Raw genomic sequence first — 8999 nt, forward strand, 5'->3', positions numbered from 1 at the left:
AAAGAGAATAAAGATATACAATATAGAGATACACAGACATACCAGTAAATGTAACGTGTAGCAATACATGAGTGCACTAATGTTAAAATAATATTTTTTGAGTTCTCAGTATACATGCTGTGTTATGCCGATCTGGTAAATTGACTCAAATGAAAAAAATAATTAAATAAGCTCACAGCATAGTTTGTTTTTAGCACTCCGAGTCTATGTTCAGTTTATTTCATGTTCGACTTCTGTAATGCGTGCTGCTACAAGGAAGCTTGGCAAAAGATTTTATTAACTACTTTGGTCCTTTCTGCTGCTTTTACTTAACAGGCCATGCCTCAACACTGCCTCTGAAGTTAATTAGGCTGGGTGCTTTGGTGGCTGCTCGACAGATCCTCAATAGAAAACAGAGAGAATCATCACATGAATGGGAAACTAACATCTAAGAAGACTTTTTTCTACACTTGAGGTTTGTCTTTTGTGACCATTACCCTATTCAGCTGTGGTTTTCACACAGCTGTGGCCTCAACTGGAAAATCTTTTGTGCTGGCTCCATGAATATGATTCATGGCAGGTAGCCCTCATAGCAAGTTAATCTCCTGAAAGAGCCTTGTACAAATACTTTTAATGTCATTCTTTGGCCCATAGAGGACAGTCATCAATTGAGCACTTTGGCCTGTTGTGGTGGCAGTCTACTATTGTGAATAGGAGGCTCCTTGGAAATCACAAGTAATTACTTTTAAACTGTTTCAGCAATGAAAACAAGCATCATTGTGTGGAAAGGAAGCCTTTAAATGTTTCTATTCTGTTTGCTTCTAGTACACACTCTATCTGTGTGTTTACCCATCTGCATGGGTAGTAGTGAAGGATTTCCTTCACTGGATCAAAGTAGACCAAGCATAAAGACAATGGTTGATTTTAATAAATATATAAATTCATGGTATATTTATTCACATTTTAAATGTATGCCTAAAGAGCATCTATAGGCAAAAACTCCCTGAGGCAACTTCAGGAAGAAACAAGGAGAGAAAGACTCAAGGTTGGAATCATCCTTATCTAGCTGACAGCAGGTTTTACTGACTGCGAATACTGAATTCTTTATAGTTTTAACCTGAAGACTGCTATATCAAAATAAAGCTGCTCAGTGATGGAGACTTGAGAACAAATTGTTTATTGCATTTGCACTCCTAAGGCTATCCAAGATAACTGTGCCTGTTAATATTTCTGTAGAAGATTATGCACAGATTTCCACCTTTACATGTCAAAATCTAGTGGTAAATCTTTGAGTGAGGGCTGTTACAAAATAAAAAGAATGAGCACGCTATGGGTGTTGTGGTTAAGTGTCCATATACTTTTGGCCATGTAAATACTACTTACTGGGTACATTCAATATATACTGCATTTATTTTATTTGCTTGAATGATTTCCAGGCTTAGAACCACAATAGGCAGTACTAAGTGTTGTCCACTGTGTGTGTGTGTGTGTGTGTGTGTGTGTGTGTGTGTGTGTGTGTGTGTGTGTGTGTGTGTAGGTGTATTGGGACGGGGGTTTGGGAAGAGATACACATCTGCTTGTGCTTTATTCATTAACACCTTCAAACAAAATATCTGTTAGTTTTAGTTAGAAAATTGCACAAAGTTAACATATTAAAGTAGTGCGCAAAAGCTTACTTGTGGGATGAAAGTCATTTTGTTGTCGATTAAATGGAATATGTTATTCAGAGATCCGACAAAGGGCTACATTTCACCTCCTGGCAAGGCCTGGCTTTGACTCTAAAAGTTTTAGATCACTTAGAGATGTGTGATGGATGATGGATCCCAATAAGTGGTCCTTGGAGGCAAAACACTCAGTTCAACCAGGGCGCTTTTGATCGGACATTAATGGCATTTTTGTCGACATCTTCCATAACAGCCACTAGGTGCCACCCTCAAGCTTCACAGAGTAAAAGGTATGCTTTTATTTGAGAGTACATTGAGATTCACACACAGACTTCAGTGTGTGTGTGTGTGTGTGTGTGTGTGTGTGTGTGTGTGTGTGTGTGTGTGTGTGTGTGTGTGTCATTACTCCATCCCCACACTGTTTACCTGCGTTCAATCTTCGGCAGTAATATATAACATTTACATGTGCAGATCATTATATTCTCAATTTTATATTCTCTGCTCCAGGACCCAATGCTTCACAGTTTTCCCAGCATATCGGATCCATCTTATCAGCTAATTATCAAGCCTTTTAGGAGGTGTGTTGGGAGCGCAAAGTCATTACAATTAGGTGTGAAATAATGCCCAACACGCTGGGTGACTCAGTACTGGATGTTTTTACTCTAGTCTGAGGGGCTGTGAAAAACCCAGATTCTTCTTCTTATGAATCTGGGAGATTTTAACATCACTAACCTAAACAAGGCATATCATTTTGATACTTCAATCACAGTTTGGAAACAATTAACTTGGAAACAGCAACAAAACTCTGAAGTATCTGCCAGTATGTCATTTTCAGTTGTTGTATAAATCTCTCAATTTCCTATTCACCAAGGGCTGATCCATGATTCCATTAAACTGTACAGTTGATTTGGAAATGCCTGGGAATCCTGCAAAAGTGGTTGAAGATCAGCCACCAAACGTTTCAACCCGCTGTTACTATATACCTTTCAGAAGTTTTTGTTGTTGTTGTTGTTGTTGTTGTTGGATTTGGAGCTTTTTACAATTTTTATTTTGTAGACTAGCTCTAATTACTTTTTCCCCCTGATATCATGTCTCTATGTTCATCTGCCTCAGTGAATCTGCTTCTTATTCTTTCGGCTGCTCCCATTAGGCGTCGCCACAGCGGATCATCCGTCTCCATACCACCCTGTCCTCTACATCTGCCTCTTTCACACCAACTACCTGCATGTCTTCCCTCACCACATCCATATACCTCATCCTTGGCCTTCCTCTTTTTCTCCTTCCTGGTGGCTTTATCCTCAGCATTCTCCTACAAATATAACTCATGTCCCTCCTCTGCACATGTCCAAACCATCTTAATCTCGCCTCCCTCACCTTGTCACCAAAACGTCCTACATGGGCTCTCCCTCTAATAAACTAATTTCTGATCTTGTCCATCCTCCTCACTCCTAATGAAAACCTCAACATCTTCAGCTCTGCTACCTCCAGCTCCACCTCCTGTCTTTTACTCAATGCCACTGTCTCTAATCCATACAACATCGCAGGTCTCACCACAGTCCTATAAACTTTTCCTTTCATTCTTGCAGATACCCTACTATCACAAATCATCTGCCTCAGTGAATGCCTTGATATAATCACTTCAAATCAAATTTTTCATATAAAATTTTAATTGTCACATACACATACATACAGAGTATGACATGCAGTGAAATGCTTTATACGACTGACGGGCATGAGGGAATAGGGTGGGGGGAAGAAATAAAACAAAGAAAAAAGAAGGGAGATAAATAAAACCAATAAACTATGTAAAATATAAAATATATAAAGATAAAGATAGCGACCATGTTAAATATAATTTCTAAACAGTTAATGCTTCTTTGTTTTCCCATTTAAATTTTATTTATTTTTTTAATCCATTGTGGTGGTGTATAGGGGCAAAATGACAAAAAAAAGTGTTGCTGTTCAAAATCAAAACAGGGTTAGAGCTAGAATCTGATCTATTTCCTCATATTCATTTAAAACCCGAATGTCTTCACTGCATAAAAAAAAGGAAATTAATTTGGTTGCTCAGCACTCCACAATATGTTCCAAAAGAGCCCTGTGCTATTCTAAACACCCAACTGAGACTGTGTTCTCTTCAAATCTCGTACATTTCGATCTCCTTTCTACATTCAATTCTTTTTTAATTAATCAGCTTTTGCTCTTCTGGGCATCTTGTGATTTTACTGCCACTAAAATGTCTGAATCTGTGTTTGCTTGTTGATGTTGTTGAAGCTTATCCCTGATGTCTAGTCAATAGTCTGAACTTGGTAGATTTTAAATTCTGCACGACAAATATGACAAGTCTTACTTTGAACCCCAGTGATCATCTCTGTGAGCTGAAAAGTGATAGAGGGGCTGACACTGCTCTGCTCCTAGGTGCTTTCACTGGTATCAATATATTACACCTGCACCTTACAGACCAGGCCACAGAACTTCTGTCATAATTCTCATTGCAAATAATGCTTCAATTCCCTCATTTTACAAACTCTAACAACAATTTTACAAACTCTAACATTGCTATTTGTAATATACCTTTGTGAAAGCAAAGCACCCCACATTAAAGTGTAAATTGTGTATATACTATAGTATAGTCATATAATTGTTGTTTAGGCTCAAGAATAACTTGGAAGAATTCATCAACAGTTCAAATAAGCCTTTTTGAAATTGTCTAAGGAGACCCCTCCATTCACAGTTCACTGCCATGATGCTTCTTTATGCTGTCACTGTCTGGGTAAATCAAGTATGAATGAAATGGGTTTATTCTTGGAGATGAAACTGGGCCTAGACAAAATCCAGCTGCAATATAAAATCTATGTATTTTAATAAATATACAGGATATATAGTTGGTTGGGTTAATATGATTTAATAATCAATTTTAGCTTCTATAACTCTATTCTAAAAACCAACATAAGGGTTTCACTCACTTAAGCTTAAACCAGACATTGAAGCATCGAGTATTACAAGCATACTGTTACAATCAACAAACAATTTTCTTTTGAATTAATTTATTCTTAACTTAATGAGGCGCCTGCACTCCCTCTACTGACAGTGCTATGCCCACTGTATGAGGCATGATCAGAAATCATTTGGGAGACTCATTAGCACAAAACTGTGCAGTCGTTTTAGCGAGGACACAGTTAATAAACAGAATAGCTCCACTGCAAAGAAACATGCAATAATCATTCCAAAAATATTCTAGTAACACATGAATAATAGTATCTTCTTTCAGGTTTGTCTAAAGCTTAAACCCCTGCAGACAATAGTACATGGGTTAATAAGTATCTAGAGCCCCAGTTATATATCTTTAATGTAGCTATTGGGAAATATGTTTGTTCATGTCACATAAGCTATTTAAAAGTCTTTTTTTATTAACCTTAATATTGATACTCAGTTGTTGAAGTCAAGGTTGAAAGCTTTTATTTAGTCAAGTCTTTTGTCAGTAGGTTTTTCTTAGGTGAAGGAGCAGATCTGGAGGGATCATGGATATAGTGTTTTGGTGAATTGGAATGTTTGGATGCTGTTGTCCCCTCCACACTCGTGCGTTTACTCAGGATTGTGGACAATAGTGTGGCAGCTGTCTCATATCTCAGAGATCCCTCATGTTTGTGTTGCCTTTGGGCTCTCTCTTTTAGTTATGGTGCCATAAGTGGTGTTGAGTCCCTACTTTCACCCAGTGTCTTTAACTATTATATATCAATAAGGATACTTAATGATCCTTATTTCTCTCTCTCTCTCTCTCTCTCTCTCTCTCTCTCTCTCTCTCCTCTCACACACACACAAACACACACTCTCTCTCTCTCTCTCTCTCTCTCTCTCTCTCTCTCTCTCGCTCTCTCTGCCAAGTTTAACATGCTCATGTTAAACTTGCTTAAATCATGCTTAAGCAGATCAAGAACTACGAGGATGGATTTGGATTGTAGTTAATATAAATAGTCTACACCAATGGCTTAGGACTGCACTTTAAATGAACAGTTTTGTATTTAAGTCACTTAAATATTTACTACTTAAAATGTATATCACAGAATAGCACACCAACATCAACAATGAATGAATATTCTGTGCCCAGATGAGGATGGGTTTTCTTTAGAGTCTGGTTTCTCTCAAGGTTTCTTCCTCAAACCAATTCTGTGTGTTTTTACTTATCACCATTGCCACTGGCTTGCTCATTAGGGATTCACTTAAAAGGGTTAAACTTCTAGGCACTAAACCTATAGGCACTAACTTATAAATGTATATTCTATAAACTCTTTAAAGCTGCTTTTGGACAGTGTCCATTGTTATACGTCTTATACAAAGAAACTGGATTGAACTGAATTGAACTAAATTAAACTGAATTAAATTGAAACGAAATACTCACAAAATATACATCGATAGGTGCGTATGATAAAGACGCAGGGAGGTAATTGTTTGTTGACTGGTTTTGTTCACTTATTTTTTATTATTGACCAAAAAGCTCCCAGCACTTTAGAAGGGCCGCAACAACTGCCGTCTAGTGGCGTATTTGCACAACAACTTAAAATTCTATTTGAATTAACGTCGTAACAGCAAGTCAAAAGCAAAAAACGTCTCTTAGGCCCTCTAGTGGTTATCTGCAGTATTTTTTAACCCTGCATATTCCCAGTTTAGTGAAAATGAAGACAAAATATCAGAAAATTCTTGAAAAGTTGATTATCCAATCAAATTATTGAACCACAATCAATTCTTTGAATAAATTCATTTCTGTTTCTTAATGATAAATAAAAAGGAAAGACTGATGAGTCGACTGAAATGTTTGTGTTGGGCTGGAAATAATAGTTGAGCCTCATAAACCTGCACATACCAATAATCCACATGTATTGTGCATGTATAGTGGCATCAATATGTGATGATAGTTAGACCCACTTTCCAACTGGCCTTTACTGTGCATGCTCTGGCTTTAAGGTCACTATGTCTAAAGACACTGACTCCAAGCAGGGTGACTTTTTCCACTTTGACCAAAAAGGCAAATGTCAAACAATGGGGGGAAAAAAAGTCATTATTTTTGTTTTAAAGTATGGTTGTTTAGTTTCTAATCATTCCTTATCATTTTATCAAGTTACACGTGCAACCACGGTTAGGGTTGAAATCTGTATTTTGCTTGACTTAAAAGCACACGAGTTCATAGCATGACATCATGATTGTCTGAATATTTTTTATATTAGAGCTAGCTAGCTAACATGCTTAGTGTGTCCGAGAGCAATATTACATTTCACAATTAGATTTTTCAGACTTTCTGTCAACATTATAAACAAAAACAGGTTCTCTTAGTTGCATGCCACCAAGAAGAATTCCTGATTAGATCATTTTCTATTAAATGCATATTAGCCGTCACCAAAAAAAGAGAGAGCGAGAGAGAGAGAGAGAGAGAGAGAGAGAGAGATCAGTTTTCTCTTTTTAAGTGTTCAACTGGGTATCAGATTTAATTAATGTTACAGTATTGAACCTCATTTCTGTGGATGCTGCTTCATTGCATATTTCTGATAGAGGAAATATTACAGTTGGCATTATTACAGTGGTAGTTTAGTGGTTAGGGCATTGGACTCTGGATTGGAAGCTCACAAGTTTAAATCTCAGCACCACCAAGGTGTTGCTGCTGGGTCCTTGAGCAAGACCCTTTACCCTCAACTGCTCAGTTGTTATTTGCTCTGGAAAAGGGCGTCTGCCTGAATGGCATTAAAATAAATGAATTATTAAAGGAACATTTATTTTGCTTATTGATCTTTTAAAATCCTATTCTGTAGATGAGAAGGTGATAAAAACACACAAAGGACTTGAATAAAGAAATGGTTGCAAGAAAAATGTCTAAAATACCTGTAAGCACTATTTATACTAGCAAAGAAGAACATCTGAGAAAATAATTCAATACTATAGCTTTAATTTATAAATGTTTGCAGCTATAATGGTTACAGCTAAGATCAAAACTAAGAATGAAAGAACCTTAAACACTAAAAGAAAAGAATTGCACAAGAAATGACCATTTTTTTCAGCATGGAGAAGATGGAAGGTAATTCAAATTCTATAAAAACTGATATTTACCCTGCCCAGTAAACCACCAGATGACAGCTGCCTGCCACAATAGTGAAACATTAGTAACTGGCAGAGCAAAAACAACAGTTAAACAGGTTTTGAATGGTTTATTATATAGACATGAGTAAACAATCACTAACTATATATTTACCTTTGGTTCAGTCAAGGTTAGCCATTGTTGATGTGTTCTTTTTAGTCCTTTTTACTGTGAGAGTTTAATTTAGCAAGCATTTTACATTTTTAAACAGTTCTGGCTAAGTTTGTGTCTAGCCAACGAGTTAGCTTAAATTGTTATTTTGTCTTTTTTAGATGTTACAATGTTTAAAATAAAAATAATTATACTTTGATTTGTATATTTAACAACTACAGGCAACAAGTAGATTTAATAATTAATTAAGTGAACAATCCCAGGTCATCAGCAAGTTAAATATTCACATTTATACATTGTATATTTAAAATCTAAACTAATCTTGAATATATCAGATAAATGTTATTAAATCACCTTTTTGTGACTGTGAATGGAATTGCAGTATGAGCTTTGTTAAAGCATGCAGATTACTGTAGTAAGTAATTTCTCCTGGCGGTAATACAGCTTGTAGCATTGCCATCTCAGAGCATCAAGGTCTCTAGTTCGATCCTGGGCTCTATTTACTTGTTCTGCCTGAGTTTCCACATCAGTTCACAAAAAAATGGTCGGTAGTTTGACTACTTTAAATTGCCCCTTTGTTTTTCATATGTATTTATGGTGAAGTGGCAACCTATTCAGTGTGCATTTCTAAAATATGTTCCAGATCTATTATTATACAGTACAGTAAATATACACCATTAAATAAAGAAGAACTAAATACATTTTGTGAATACAGACCTATGACCTGTTCAGGCTTGTATTACTGTAATGCTTCCAATAAGTCATATTGGAAACCACTTACTGCTGCTGTGAGGATGACCTTACATGGACAGCTTAGAAATACATGAAATCAGTATGGATAGCACCACATAGAAACCACAAAGATGGCATTGGACTACAGTTGATACGAACAGTTGTGCAATCATGGCCTACAACCGCTATGATAACTTTCTTACTTAACCTACAGTTTCCATCAGTGAACAGTTTATACCTTTAACAAAACAGACTTTATCTTAAAACTACAGTGAATTTCCTGGTTACACAACTGCAATATTTGACCATACAGTTATAAAAGGTTTAAACAGGTAAATGGGGAGGGTTGCGTTAGGAAGGGCATCCAGCGTAAAACATGTGCTAAATCG

This window comes from Silurus meridionalis, chromosome 5, assembly GCF_014805685.1.
Source record: "Silurus meridionalis isolate SWU-2019-XX chromosome 5, ASM1480568v1, whole genome shotgun sequence".
Lineage (NCBI taxonomy): Eukaryota > Metazoa > Chordata > Actinopteri > Siluriformes > Siluridae > Silurus > Silurus meridionalis.